Source organism: Ochotona princeps, chromosome 26 (assembly GCF_030435755.1).
Source record: "Ochotona princeps isolate mOchPri1 chromosome 26, mOchPri1.hap1, whole genome shotgun sequence".
In the NCBI taxonomy this organism is placed as follows: Eukaryota; Metazoa; Chordata; class Mammalia; order Lagomorpha; family Ochotonidae; genus Ochotona; species Ochotona princeps.
Genome location: NC_080857.1, coordinates 28,315,985 through 28,331,733, shown reverse-complemented (window position 1 = coordinate 28,331,733; position 15,749 = coordinate 28,315,985).

The window sequence follows — 15,749 nt, the reverse complement described above, 5'->3', positions numbered from 1 at the left end:
ATCTAATTGGGTTAGGCTGTAGCATCCACAGGCAAGTGCTGGCACTGGGTGCAAGTCATGTCGGGCTAGAACATGGGACCCACTGGCAGGTATAAGAACCAGGCTGAGAAATTGCCTGATAGAAGAACTGTGGGAACTTCCTTGCTGGGCTCAGTTCCTGCTGGTGAGCACACACCTGTTGCAGAGAGGGCAGACAATGACGCAGACGGCTCTGTGCAAACAAGACACACTTTGGAAGAAGTGATGAGTTGCTCAAGCTGTATCTGACTTCCAGAGTTAGAGTTGAGTGTGTGTGTGTGTGTGTGTGTGCAAGGGAGAACAGAAGGGGGACAGGTTGAGGAAGTTGCTGCCTCTGGCCTCTCATCTTGAAAGACCATCTTCTGCTGGCGAAGGAACAGAAGGACAATACAAGAAATAAGATGAAAATACGAGTAATTTTTCCATACTTCAAACAGCCCTTGGTCCTTAGCAGGAGCTTAGTAAAAATTAAGTGAAGGGAAACTCTTCCAGATGCTGTGTTAGGTGCCAGGCCCTGGATGAGAGGCTACTGAAAAGCTTATGGTAAATGGAATTAAAGGAGGTTTCTACGGGACAGGAGAAACAAAGCAGCTGAGGTCCATGTGTGTGTCTTCAAAGAGTATCATTGGAAATGAGCATTTGTAGGGGTGGAGCCCAGGTAAATCTGAGCAGCGGGACAGGTGCCTTACTCTCCCGGCCACGTGGCTTTGGCTGGGAGAACACACACACACACACACACACACACACACACACACTCAACTCTAACTCTGTTTGCACAGAGCTGCCTGCATCATTGTCTGCCCTCTCTGCAACAGGCATGTGTTCTTTGCTCATTTGCTATTGCAGTCTTGTGGTCACTGTGCAATTCCTGCCTGTTTTCTCCCCCAGACACCAGCAGGAGGAGGGGCCGTACTGTCTCTCCCACTTCTATACCTAGGACTTTGAGTAAAAAAATGTGTTGCTAGAGTGACTACAAAAGATTTCTTAAAACCCCACAAGAGCTTCTGGGATCCAACCTGCTCACATCCTCACCACTCTACAACCTCTCTCTCCGTCTAAAGAAGGGGTAAGATCTACTGTTTGGAGAAGGTCAGGGTATACTGTATGGGGTTAACAAACTTAATCCCGGGATCAACTTGAGGTCCAGATGGGAAGACCTAGATAAGTAAGCAAGCCTGGCAGGTTCCTATGTTGAAGCTCCATGCAACAGACATTTGTTTAAACTGTCTTACAGGAGAGGCCAAGGGCTTCATGACCATTGGAGCAGAGCTTGGCTTTGGCTTGTCCCCTTGCAGTTCATCGCTAGCACCAAACTGGCACACTCCAGCTGGTAATGAACTCCAACCACCTGGGCCCACTGCTTTCAAAGAACAACATAGGGTACCATCAGCTGTCCTTTGAGCACTCACTCCGGAAGTCTCCCTGCCCCTGCCTAATCTTTGTGATCATGCGCAGTATTCACCCAAAGCACCTACTGGTGGCCCCGAGTCTCTCCATCTCCTCATATTTTCAGAGATGTTTCAAGACCCATGTCAGATGGAACCCCCTTATAGTGTGTCATTTTGACTTACCCTTTGAAATTTAGGCTCTGGATCCCCTTGGCCCCTTGTTTGGGGCTCGTAATAAAGAATGCCCTTAAGAGTTCAATATGTTCATGCCACATCCGGAAGTCCCACTGTTGGGAAGGAGAAAGGCACATATACACACACAAATATCTCTGTGCAATGATTTTTGGAGGGGGAGGGGCTTATGAGAGGTTCTTGAGTCATTAAGGTTTCTGCTAGAGACTATATGCTTACATACAGATTTTAATGCTGTCTGTGCTAAAATAAATTTATTGCTTAGTTATTGTCTCGACAAAAAAAAATTAAAGGATTTATTTATTTTTATTGGAAAGACAGATATACAAAGAGAAGGAAATACAGGGAGATTTTCTGTCTGCTGGTTCACTCCCCTAGTGGCTGTAACGGCTGGAGCTGAACTGATCCAAAGCCAGGAGCTAGGAACTTCTTCTGGGTCTCTCACTCAGGTACAGGGTCCCATGGCTTGGGGCCGTCCTTGGCTGCTTTCCCAGGCCACAGGCAGGGAGCTGGATGGGAAGTGGAGCAGCTGGGACATGAACCAGCGCCCATATGGGATCCTGGCGTACTCAAGGCAAGGACCTTAGCCACAAGGCTACTGTGTTTGGCACTCGATGAAATTTTTGAAGTACTCATCATACCACTGGCTTTGCTTGGAGATACTGGCTTCTGCAATTGTTGGTCAAGTCCAAAGTCCACAGGGCAGGACACCAGAAAGGGCAAGCCACCAGGAAGGGCAAGCCGGAAGTACAGACAATGCCGAGAATTCTGTCCAAGGCAAAATTCCTCAGCAGTGCTGGTTGGGCCAGGTCAACGCAGATGATGTGGAATTATCTTCTTTACGCAAAGTGAATTGATTACAGGTGTGAGGCCTGTCCATCGAACACATGCACAGCAACACCTAGGCTAATGTGTGAGGAATAGCTGGGCAATGTCCCAATAAAACTTATTTCTTCCTGTTGTAAAGTAATCATGGGAAAATAGAACCCGAACAATTGCTATAACTTCATGATCTGCCGCTGACTGTTGTTAGCACTTTGCTGGGTTTTAATCGCTACTTTCCAGACTTGTTTTTCTAGCTATCTGTTTCTTTAGAATGGCAGAAAATGGAAATAAACTAAGTATTTGGTAATGGGCCGATGTTTTGGGAATTATGGTATATGCACGTAGAGAGGCAAAATTTTGCAGGTTTTAAAAGTTGTAATTATGGGGCCCAGCACAATAGCCTAAGTGGTTAAGTCCTCACCTTGCACACGCCAGGATCGCATATGGGCGCCGGTTCTAATCCCGGAAGCCACACTTCCCATCCAGCTCACAGCTTGTAGCCTGGGAAAGCAGTTGAGGACAGTCCAAAGCCTTGGGACTCTGCACCCATGTGGGAGACTAGGAAGAGGCTCTGGGCTTCTGGCTTCAGATTGGCTCAGCTCCAGCCAGTGCGGCTGCTTGGGGAGCGAACCATAGGACAGAAGATCTTCTCTCTCTCCTTCTCTCTGTATATCTGCCTTTCCAATAAAAATAAACAAATCTTTTTTTAAAGTTGTAATTATGAAAACTGTATCAAACTGAAAATATGCTTCAAGGAAAAAAATACCATGTGGTTATAGCCATGTAAAAATAGCTTATCATGGGAACATGCGGTAGAAGGAAAATAAAAACTAATATTGCAAATGTCAGTGCGCCCAGCTCTTACGTTTATACATCTGAACTAGCACCTAAGACAGCTGCCAGCCGCCAGGACTGCCTGAGGGCTGCTCTGTCCTCCGTAGTCTGCTCTGCCCAAGCAAGGACGACAGTAAAAGCACCATCCACCAGGAGCTGCCCTCAACCCACGACGATGAGAGTGGCCGGGTGCACACCCTCAGGTGAGGGACCCTGGTGCTGGTGGGTGATCCGCCCTGCTCCCAGTGTTCCCCCACAGTGGTACCTGCTCTTAGTGACCCTGCCTGGGCTTCCCTCCCTTCCCTCTCTCACGTTCCACTTCCCCACTAGCTCTTCCTCCATCCCTTGTGCAGCCTGCCTTGTCTTGGCTTGATGCAGGGAGGAACAGTCTCAACCAGAGGGATGGAGCCCCCAACAAGTAAAAGTCAGTAGTCTCCGGAAGAGGAAGGAAGACAAAAATTACTCCTTGACAAACAGTTTGTTGAAAATTGCATCAAAAACATTTTTAAAAATTTCTTTCAATCTCATCTGGGTGTCTCTAATCTTTGAAATTAATGCATAGCTTCTTCATATTACGCATTTTCCATGAATTTTTTGAAGATACCCTCCCCCCCACTTGCACATGGAGTTTAAAAAAATGGCACCAAAATAGATCATTCTTAATGTCATTTTTTTGGCACACTTTCTTGTGCACAGCTTCTCAGTCATTAAGACCCATGAGATTCAGAGGAGCGGTCGTTACAAGCGTGAGCAAAGTGCAAACGCTGTGAAGAAGGATCCTGTCATGCTCAGGCTGCAGGCAGGACAGCCAGGATCCAGCCACGTGCCTGTCCCCCGCAGCAAGGGCAGCAGGCTAGAGCAGCCGACGGGGGCAGCTCCGAGGACAGGCTATATTTAGTCTGCATCCCGGAGGGCAGTGGCCGGCTCCAGGCATGCTCAGAAAGGACCCTCCCTGCCAGCAAGCTGAGTACGGTGAGGGTGAGGGGTGTAATGAGGAGCTACAGGATGGCTCTAACCAGTCACGGGCGTTTGGCAGCCAAAACAAAGAGATCAAGTCAGTTCTGCCTCGTTGCTCACCCAGCACAATGCCCCAAATTCTTGAAACTGGCCCAGGGAAGACTGTTGTTCATGGTATTTCTAAAAACGCTAATCAAAGTTCTCCGTTGTCATATCTCATTTTCAAATAAGGCAAAGAATTGATCACACAGCCATGTTCCAACTTGGCTCCCAGGCTAAGAAGGAGGCCCCGGGCTCTAACTCCAGGCCAGGTTGGGGGGCTCTCGGGGCTTAGCTGAGCATAGGGAGGGTGGGCCAGCAGGGAGAGCAGGGGGTGGAGAATTACTTGGTTGAGAGTCACAGGCTGTTTGTACAATGGCAGCTAATGCCCAGGTAATAGTGGCCAGCTGCTAGCAAACCGGACAGTAGCTGCAAGTCCCTTCTGGTACCGTGAGCTTTATTGTCTTACGTAAGGACCCACGGTACTTTCTCCTTGTAAATTCACTCTTGGAGAAGCTTGTAAAGCTTTTGTTGCACACAGGGTAAAATTCCATTCTTGCACTAAGTGCACCACTTGTGGTGAGTGAGTCATGACCAATTCCAGCTTGTCTAACAAATGCCTCTGGATGGTAATGACCTAAACGTGTGCTTCCCACACGAAGATGAAACTGAGGCGCTCCCCTGAAGGTAATTTCAATCATAAAAATACCTAGCTTTTACTGAGAGCTTACTAATTGCCACATTACATGAATTATTTCGTTCTCACAACAAGCTTTGAGGTGATTGGTGCACCTTTTTATAGGTGAGAAAACTGATGCTCAGTTAAAATAATTTGCCCTAAGGCCATATAAAGGCGATAGTGCCTGGGTAGTTGGAGGGCCCATGGGCACTTCAAAATGTCCACGGTCAATGGAGTTAAAAGGTAGGTTTGAGGAGGGTGTTCAGCTTACGCACTGACATGCCTGTCTCTCACACGGGCATAGTACCTGGCTTCAATTTCTAATTCCAGCATCCATTTTGAGTCCCAGATAGCGGTGCAAGGTGTTGTGGGCATCCAGACTCCCAGCAAATGCAAGTTCATTCTTGTCTCTGCATGTGTCTCTCTGCCTCTTCAACAAAAGTTTGAAAACTTTCCAAAAGAAAAAAGGAAATAATTTTTGGTGTTTGTTTTGCGCAAAACAATTTGAAATCCACTTTCCACAAACTTTTGCAGACCCTGTGTTTACATGGATTTCAAAATTTCTGACCTTTATCTTTTACTTCTGCTTTCCTGCAAACTTTCTGAAATTTCCTCATGTACAGCACCTCCTTTCAAAGAGACACAACAACACTTTTTGTTAGAGGTATCGCAGCTGTCGCTAGAAAGGCAGGTGGGCCGGAATAGCAGCACGCCTGGGCCGCAGAGATTCCCGGAGCAGGTTTAGCGAACCGACAGGCAGCAGCCTCTATTCCATGTGCTTATCTGTGAATCTCCACGGCCTCCTTGGGCTTAGCAAGGCTAAGTAGGTGAACTTCCTCTCAGAGGGCATGGCACCAGGTGCAAGAAGGAAGTAGCCTGAACTTTGACGTTCTAGGGCATACAGAAATGATGTCCTCACAGTACCTCTGGCTTTGTACTTAGAGAGGTTGGCAGCACCATGAAAGGAGCTTTCTCTTCTAGCCAAAGACTTTTCAGATATCCCATCTGCTGGTTCACTCTCCAGATGGCTGCAACAGGTGGGGCTGGCCAGGAGCTTCTTTGTTCCTTCTGTCCTAGGTGGGTGCAGGGGCCCAAGCACTCGGGGCATCTCTCACTGCTTTGCTCAGGCTATTAGCAGGGAGCTGGATTAGAAGAACAGCCAGAGCACAAGTTAGTCACTGGGGTGATTCAGTCTCTGGCTGCAAGTCTGTCAGTTTAGTCACTACACGAGCCCTGCGCCTATGGTTTTAAATCTTGCATTCTTCTTAGCCACCTCTGGTTCTCTGTGTAACTCAAATTCACGCCTCGCCTGCCCCCAGGAAGGTGCCCTCAAGTCCTTCCCTCCGGATGGCAAGCAGAAGCCTCAGTGCCTTCTTTTGTCTGGGAGCTGTGAAGGCCTGAGGGTATGTAGGACCTGCAGAAACCTGCACACGTGACATTCTCCAACTTTCAATTCTAAGCCTAAAGAAAACTTGCTGCTCCCACATGGGGCTCTGGCAAGCGGGTTGCCATATACTGACCATGCCTATCATGAGACTGCCTTCCTGTGGGAAGCCCTCGGGGAGAGGGTGGTCTGCACAGAGGAGACCACCCCCTGGGAAGGAGACTCCCAGACTAACCCCTATACTGCCATCCCACGGTCAAACAAGACTGACTCACCCAAGCCTTCTGGAACTTCTGACACACAAAATCACGGGACAAAATTAAAATCTTTAAATCTTTCAGTTTGGGGGTGGTAATTTTGTTGCTGTTGTTGTAGTTTTGAATGTAGTCATCATTAAAATGAGACAAACATTCAGCAGCAGCAGCAGTAGCAGCACCGTACCACCTCCTCCTCTAGCCGCCAGCTTCTCCTCTTGTTCACACGGTCAACGTTTTCCCACGCTTTCACCTCCTGCAACTCCTCCAGCCATTGTCACCAGCCTCTTCTGAAATCACACACAAAAAATGAACAGAGACACCTCGCTACTACCAACATCCTGTTCGCCTTTTCAGAGTCCGACATTGACCTGCTTGCTCATGGAAACACCCTCATCCGGTAGGCTGCCTCTGTCTGTCTCCCTTCTTTTTCCATCTTCTGGTCTGTAAGAAGGTTCGGTCCCGCAGGGTTCTACCTTCCACACTCCTCTTGTGATGCGTCTTCTCCATGTAAGTGGTGCCTTATAGGTGACAGGGTGCTTATGAAGGCCAGCAGAGGGAATCAGAATGTAAGAGTTAGGATTTTGAAACAATATCATAATAGTCAGCAGGCAGAAGCAACCCCGATTTCCCTGGTGGATAAATGAATACACCAAGTGGTGTATCAACGATGGAGTATTATTCAGCCTTCAAAAGGAAAAAAAAATCCTGTCACATGCTACAGAAAGGGTGAACCTTGAAGAAATTATGTTAAGGGAAATAAGCCAGCCACAGAAAGGACAAATACTAGAATGTTCTAAAGGGCAGTCCCATTAAAGTCTCGTTAACAGAGACAAAACTGAATGGTGATTGTTCAGGGCCTCAGGGCAGGGAAACAGGGGAGCCTTTGTTGGATGGTTGTAGTGCTTTAGTCTGGCAAAATGAAAATGTTCTGGAGATTGGTTTCACAATAATGTGAATATTCTTAGCACACTTAACATTAAGCTGGTAAATTTTACATGAGGCACTTTAACTGCAATTAGATACAAAGAAAAGATAACCAATCCTGTAAAGATATTAACAAGTGGTGTATCAACTTTACAGACGTCTCATTTAAAAATTAATTTATTTTCATTTATTTGAGGCTCTATTTATTTGAAAGGCAGAGTCACAGAGAGAGAAAGAGAGAGCTTCCATCCACTGGCTCACTCCCCAAATGAAAACAGCAGCTGGTGCTGGGCCAGGCTGAATCCGGGAGCCAGGCACCTCAGTTATGTCTGCTGTGTGGGTACAAGGGCCCCGAAGCACGCAGCATCTTCCACTGCTTTCCCATGCATATCAGTAGGGTACCAAACTAGAAGTGGAGCAGCCGAGACTCAAACCGGCACCCATATGAGATGTTATGCCACAATTCCCTCGGTTTTTAATTTTATCTGAAAGCCAGGACAGGGAAAGATCATCCAGGATGCCTAATGCCTCCAACAGCCAAGGGCCAAACCCAGACGCCAGGAACTCAGTCTGAATCTCCCAAGGGACTCGGTGACCTGACTCTTCACCTGCTTCCTCCTCCAACCGCCCCACCCCGGGATATGCATTAGCAAGAAGATGGAATTGGAAGCAGAACTAAAGCTGAAAACCGGATATTTTAGTATGGCATGTGATTTCTCAAGTGGCGTTTCAACTGATGTCCCACTGAGGTAGCCTAAATCTTGGGTACAATGGCATTGTAAAAAACAATCCTGGCATTTGAAGAGATTTGTATCCTTGTTCATATGCATCAAAGGGTTCACAGACTTAGAGCTGGCCAGACTTCAAATTGGTCCAGTTCTACTCTCTTCTGTCTCACAGGGCCAATCACTGGTCCAAATGTTAGGATCTACGATGGATGGAATCTGGCACCCACTGATTTCTTCGCCTTTCTGACTTATCTGGGAGGTTCTCCTCTTTTCTATACCATACAATGTTGGCTGAAAGGGTGGGTAGTGAGGAAATGAAGAAGCATCAGAAGAAATACTCTTGGAAATGTTAAAAGCAGGCTTGTGAATGATGGTGCTTCTAGAAGTTTCTCTCAAAGATGTAATCAATTACTTTCTGAAACTATGGTAGAATATTGGATAATTGTGAACTCTTTAAACCCAACCGATATTCTCTTGATTGTTGTGTTCGTTTTTAACTTTTGACAGTATAAAATGGAAGTGGTTATGACATATCTCTTCGGTCTTTGTATATGCATTTAGAAGATTATGAGATACTCCGAACACTGAAAGCATGGGAGTGGGTGGTTAGCCTCGGGGTTGAGATGTCTGCATTCCACGGCAGAACACCTGCGTTTGGTTCCCAGCTCTGGCTCCAGACTCCAGCGGCAAGGCTGACCTCTGGAATTAGGTTCCTGCCATCCATGTTGGAGATCTGGACTGAGTTCCCAGCTCTTGGCTTTGGCACTGGTCCTGCAGTGCCAGACTGTTTTGAATGCTTGGGACTGAACCAGAAGATAAGAATATTCTTCCTTAGTCCCCAAATTAGGAAGAAAAAGGTCTCCTAGGCGCTTTTGTCACCGATATCCTAGCAACTGGGCGATCAACACAAACAAAACACAACGCAGTGAGTGAAGAAAGCGTTAAGATCATCAGAGAAAGGGAAAATACTCATGTTGATTGGACACAGCAGAGCATTGTAGAGAGCAGTGGCATTTTACCCCAAAAGTCTCAAGACTGCGATTTTGGATTTACCATCTTTTTAAGTCATGCGGAATTAAATCAATCTAGCACAAAATATGGTTTGTGATAACCATAGATCTCAGATTAGTGAAGCTTCCTCTAAAGAATGAATTTGGTAAACCGTTACGTTGTGTGAGGGAAAGGTTGGGAACATGACCCAGGCAAGCACAAGGTTAGGTCTGATCACCTTTACTGGGAAAATCTGGAAGATCTGGGGCCAGTGTTGTGGCACAGAGTTAAGCTGCCGTTACAGAGCCAATCCCCCGTATCGGCACCAGTTCAAGTCCCGGTTGCTCTGCTGCTGGTTTTGGCCTGGCCCACCCCAGCCATTGTGGTCATTTTAACGAGTGAACCAGCAAAAGGAAGAGGTCTCGCTTTTGCTCCCCTCCCCCCATCACTTTGCCTTTTAAATAAATAGATCTTTAATCAGAGAAGCTGCAGGATTGAGCTCCCTGCTTTCTTGCGTTAAGTAGAATATAGCCCTAATTTAACATCTGCTTTCTCCACTTTTGCAAAGAGGAAATGAGGTAGGTGCAATACACAACAGCTTTGATTGCTGAAAGATGCCAAACAATGTGTGTAGATGCTACCTGTCAACATGTTTTCTTTCTCATTTTCTTGTTAAGATCTTTAAGGATGAGTCTCATCTGCTCATTAAGGATGAGTCATTTGCACTCAGTCACAGGAGAAAAGCGCTCTTTGTGGAGACATCCATGCAACTCTTCTGAATCTGAAACTGTTCCCAGGCTTAAGATTTGTGCATCTTACCAGTCTGACTTCCAGGAACCATCTCCCGGTGCCCATATGTCAGAGAAAAGTCTGGAAGGAATGAGCTGCAGCACCATACATTCTCAAATAATGAATACCAAAATATCAGAAAGACTTCACAATGGCTCTTTTTATATGGCTAGGAACTGAAATGTAATTTTACATTCGATCTAGAAATTTTACTTAGATTTTAGGCAAAGCCCGATCTGAATGATACCTATAGTTATGGATTCTGACACGTATCTGGTTGTTAAAATATTTCTGCTAGTAGGTCAAAGTTCCCATTCCCCTCAACACTTTGCCTTGAATACACCATATCACACATCTGTATTGGTTGATTTTACGTGTCAAGTTGGCTAGAGTATGATCAAATATTGTTCTGGTGTTTCTGAGAGGCTGTTTTGGAATGCAACTGATATTTCAATAAGTGGTTTTGAATACAGAAATCTGCCTTCCATCACATGGGTACATCTTCTGTAACTTTGTGAGGGATTGGATAGAAAAAAAGATGGACTTCCCCCAAGCAAGATGGGGTTTTGCCCACAGACAGTCTGAGTTTAAATTGCAGATTTTGGACTTACTTGCCTCCCTAGGCAACTGACCTAATTCCCTAAAATCAGTCTCTCTTTAAATACACACACACACACACACACACACACACACACACACACACGAGAGCAGGTCTTCAAAAAGCTCACCAAAAAAATGAGTATTGTGAAAAAAAAATCTCAAAAATGTTTTGCACCAGAATAAACTTAAGTTGATCAATGATAAAAAATATATAAACGATAGTCCTCAGTTTACAATGATTCAACTTATGATTTTTGAACTTTACAATGGTATGAAAGTAATGTGCATTAAGCCTAACATACACTTTGACTTTTGAATTTTCGTTTTTTATCTGAGTTAGAGATCCTCACTTGTCATGCTGAGCCAGGATGATGGCACAGTTCCCAATCAGCCCTACAGTAACTAATGCTCCACCACATGAGGCAAGCGAATGGTTGGGCAGGAACCAGGAGCGAGCAAGGCGAATCTCCTAGCATGGGTCCCTTTTTCTTTCTCTTTTGACTTCTGTGACTCTCCTGCACAAAACAAGCAGTAATAGTAAAAATAACGAGAGGAAACCGCTGTGATGGACAGAGGATTGTAGTCAACGCTGCCTTCTTCACTGCTCAGTACCTGAACCACTCGTCCTAAGAGCAGGAATTCAGCCTTGTGCTGTAGAAGCTGAATATGGCAGAACCTGCCTGCGCAGCCTCCTTTGCTGCTACAACATTGGCCCAGGACCAAGATTCTGCCTGACAAGAGGCCATTGCTCCAGACTTCACACCAGCAACTAGTACACACATGGGGCTGAACTCAGCCCTTCCTGTGGTGGATTGTGGCAGGAATGGCAGCTGCACCTGATTTCTGGCATCAGCAGGGAGAGCAGTAACACCCAGATCCCACATTGGCAGTGCAGGAAATACCATCTGCAGTGTCTGCCAACCAACAGCAAACAACGTGTGCTGGTCCCACATGCACCCATCAGCATTGTTTGTGGATCCTCTAAACCTGATTCCTAACCCTTCTGGAAAGCCTAGAACCTTCCCAATGTCTTCTACTAAACTCTATATTCTGTTTAAATTAGTCACTTTTGTATCAGCTCCTTGCAACTAGAAAGTCTGAGTAGTGCAATGGTTAGTCTTTGGCCTATAGTTGCAAATTTTAAGAATTAGACAAGCTATTCAATTAAAAGAAAATGAATTCAGAGGCCAGTGTTGTGCCAAACAGGCTAAGCTGCTGTTTGTGATGTGAGCATCCCATATCACAGGATTGGTACAGGTCCCAGCTGCTCTGCTTCTGATCTAGTTTCTTGTCAATGCACATGGGGAGGAAGCAGAAGATGGCCCATTGCCACCCACGTGGGAGACCCATCAGAAAAAGATCTCACTCTCCCCCATTCACTTCCTTTCTAGTAAATAAAATATTCTCAAAAACCAAAAAAAGAAAAAAAAAGGAATAAATTCAATGCACTGGATAAATAACAAATCACAATTTAACCTTCTTCAGTAATACTTCTTACATGAGGGAATTTCGAAAAGTTTGTATAAAAAAATGAAACTAAAGACAAGTTTATTTGGAGGCAAGTGTTTAGCACAGCAGTAAAGATGCTGCTTGGAACATTCTCATCGCATAGGAAAGTTCCAGCCTCAGGCCTGCTTCCTGCTAACGTACACCGTGGAGCCAGGGGTGAGGGCCCAAGCTGCCCACAGCAGAGGCCTGCCACAACTCCAGCTATTGCAAGCATTTAGGAGTGGACAGTGGATGGAAGATCTCTCTCTGACTCTTTCTCTACCTTTCCTAGGAAATTAAAACGGGGCTGGAGCTAGGAATTAAACCTAGGAACTCCAGTGAATGTAGGTATCTTAACTGCTAGGCTAAACACTTGTTCCTTTTCATGAACTTTTTGATGATCCCTTATAAGTATGGATTTCAAAGCTAATGTGTGTGTTTTCATAATAAGTTTAGCCTTTTAATTCTATTGTTCAAGAAGCATTTTGAAGTCTGCAGTTAAAAAGTTTCTCTGGGCTGGCTGAGCCGCGAGGTTAACATAGGTTTTTAATTATTTTAAATGCCTGAGTATTAAAGGGACTGGGTCTGGTGAGATGGCCTAGCGGCTAAAGTCCTCACCTTGCACCCGCCAGGATCGCATATGAGCGCCGGTTCTAATCCCGGCAGCTCCACTTCCCATCCAGCTCCCTGCTTGTGGCCTGGGAAAGCAGTTGAGGATGGCCCAGGGCCTTGGGACCCTGCACCCATGTGGGAGACCCCAGGGGGTTCCTGGCTTCTGTCTTCAGATTGGTTCAGCTCCAGCCGTTGTGGTCACTAGGGGAGTGAATCATTAGACAGAAGATCTTCCTCTCTGTCTCTCCTCCTCTCTGTATATCTGCCTTTCCAATAAAAAGAAATAAATCTTTTTTAAAAATTTAAAGGGACCACGACAACCCTCTACATTTTAAGACTGTCTTGGATTTTCACTTCATATGATGAGATGGTGAGAGACTACCAGATCTAGTCCAGCAAAGGCTGCAGCTTTTGATTGGACAACAGAGATGACTGGCTCTCTGCTTTCACAAAGCAGTGCTCGTGTCCTTCATCTCTGGTACTTGGAAAAGCCTGGAGCAAAGTCTGTTCCCAATTGAGTAAAGGAAGCTCAGAAAGGCCAGATAGTCACCCTGTATTTAAGTTCTCTGGGTTACAACTCTGTCTGACCTGCAGGTTTGGAGATGGTTCTGTGTAGTGAGGAAAAGAGGTCATCAGTTGTCTGTGTACTCTGATCCCTAAAGTTATCTACAAGCCACAACCTCTCTCCTACTGTTCTAAATATACTTAAGTTCAAAAGCTACGACTCAGCTGACCAGAGCTATCCCAGAGACAGCTCATTGTTCCGGCGATTAACTGATTATGTCCGTATGGAGCTGACTGCTGTGAAAAGTTCACTGGCTCCTTCTAACTCGGCACCTGCACTCAGGCAGGAGCATGGTGCTGTCTGAGGCTGACCAAGGAACACACAGACTAATCTGGAGGCACCAGGAGAAAAGTTGTTGAGGTTGACTTGAATACAAAAAACCTGTGCTCTTACCCAGTGACGTGTGTCAAGTGTTTCTGCCTTATCCTTATCTTGTAGACGAAATAATACAATTTCTCAGACATCCTGGAAGGAGTTCAGAATCGAATCTCGCCCCAGCTAATTCGATGTAAGTCCTTTGTAGCAACTGATTTCTCACATCCCTAGCCCAGTTGTACCCAACTGTGGAATAGTAAGGCCCTATTTGGAGCTTAGAACAACCTCTCTTTCTTGTTGCTGACTCAGATTCTAAAAATTGTAGCCTGTGGCTGAGTCTAGCAAGGAGGAGAAATTAGAATTTAGAGAAATTTAGAGGCAGCTCTCCTCCCTGCAATGAGAGAACCTCATTCAGCTGGTGGATCGGGTAGTTTGTCTTCCCTGTCTCAACTTCCTTGGCTTCTTATTTCCTGAGCCCCCAAGTATTCTAGGTCATCATTCCACTCAGCAAAGTCTGTTTTCAGAAAAGAATTAAATATTCTTCAGTTGAAGAGACAACTACCCATTATTTTTATAAAAGCCATTGCAATCTGGCTTTCATGCCACCTCATTAAAATCTCTCTGCCGGAAGCCACTGACAAATCCATAATGATCACATTAACTAGACATGCCTTGGTCCTATAGCTCTCAGATTCCTGTAGAGGAGAGATACGGAAGATAGCTGTTCTCACATCTGTCTTACTAACTGAACATTTAATATGTTTACCTAGCCTCAGGAGTGACTCATGATTGATCCAAGTCATCATACCCACCACTTTCATGTTCAGGTATTGATCTAGCAATGGGAATGAGCCTTGCTCAAGAATGCAAAGTCTGACAGAGGGCCTTGGTGTCCTTGAAAAAGAAGGAAACACACAAGGAAAAAGCCAAATTGTCTCAAACCCCCCGGGGTTTGGCTCAGGGTACTCTGATGCAAACTCTTTGCTTGGCGTGTCCAGTCCACTGTTCCCTGCAAAGCTCCAGCTCTCGTCTGTGTGCTCTGAGTGCTGGGGTGGCGCTGACTGCAATAGCCAAAGAGTGCACAGAGTGGGCCTGTAAACTGCACTGCAAAGCACTGTGACTGTGTTCCTCCATCATTTTGGGAAACCAGCCTTGGGTGAAGGTCTTCAGATGACCCTCAAATGAAGGTACTTTCCTAAAGATTAACCTATAGTAAATGTCTTCTTTGTTTATTCCCGAAAGGCTGTACTCAAAAAGTCTGAAGACAATACAGGTGGACAATGTGGCATAGCTGGTTAAGCCACTGTTGGGATGTCCGCATCCCATCTCAGAGTGTCTGAAAATCAGCACAGCCTCTGCTTTAGCTTCTCACTAATGGATACCTTGGGACTCAGCAGATGATGGGCCAAGCTTTGGAGTGCTGGTCACTTGGGAGATCTAAATGGTCTCACTGGCTTCTGGCTTCAGCCTGCCTCAGGCCTAGCTGTTGTGCTCATTTGGGAAGCTCAAGATTTCTATGTCTTTGTGGTTCTCTCTTTCAAATCGAAGCTTGTGGTAAATGGAAGCAAATGGTAACATTACTTGGGTGCAAGAAAAAACCCTGAACTTAATGGTTAGGAGAGGTCTTCAAAAATCCATGGGAAATGCACAACACAAAAAATTATGCATTCAAAATTTTGGACTTCAAAATTGTGCACCAAGAGTACTCAATAAAGTATTAAATGAAGAAAGGCCTACAAGATTTAATTTTTGTGGTAAAATTAAGAGGACTATCCTTGAGTTCATGTAGAGGACTGAGTAAAGGAGGCAAGACTAGAATATGAACCGGTTGAGAGGCTCTTGCAATGGTTTTTAGCAAAAGATGAGAAGGGCTGACACAATGAAGTGGCTTTGAGAGTAAAGAGGATGAAAGAATTCTTAAAAAAGCATGTTTTGCAAGCGTCTGAGTGTGGTTTTGCAGTTATGCACACTCACATTTAAGTGCCTCCACCACTTGACTTCAGAGTGCTCTTTTAGCTTTATAACTTATGGGGTTCTACTCTCTACACTCAGAGGCAAGGATCAAATTGGGCAGGTATTCCATGTAGACGCTGGTATCTTTACCGGCATCTTAACCACTGTACACACTATCACAAATAGTCTTTCTTTGTCTTCTCTGCCTTCCT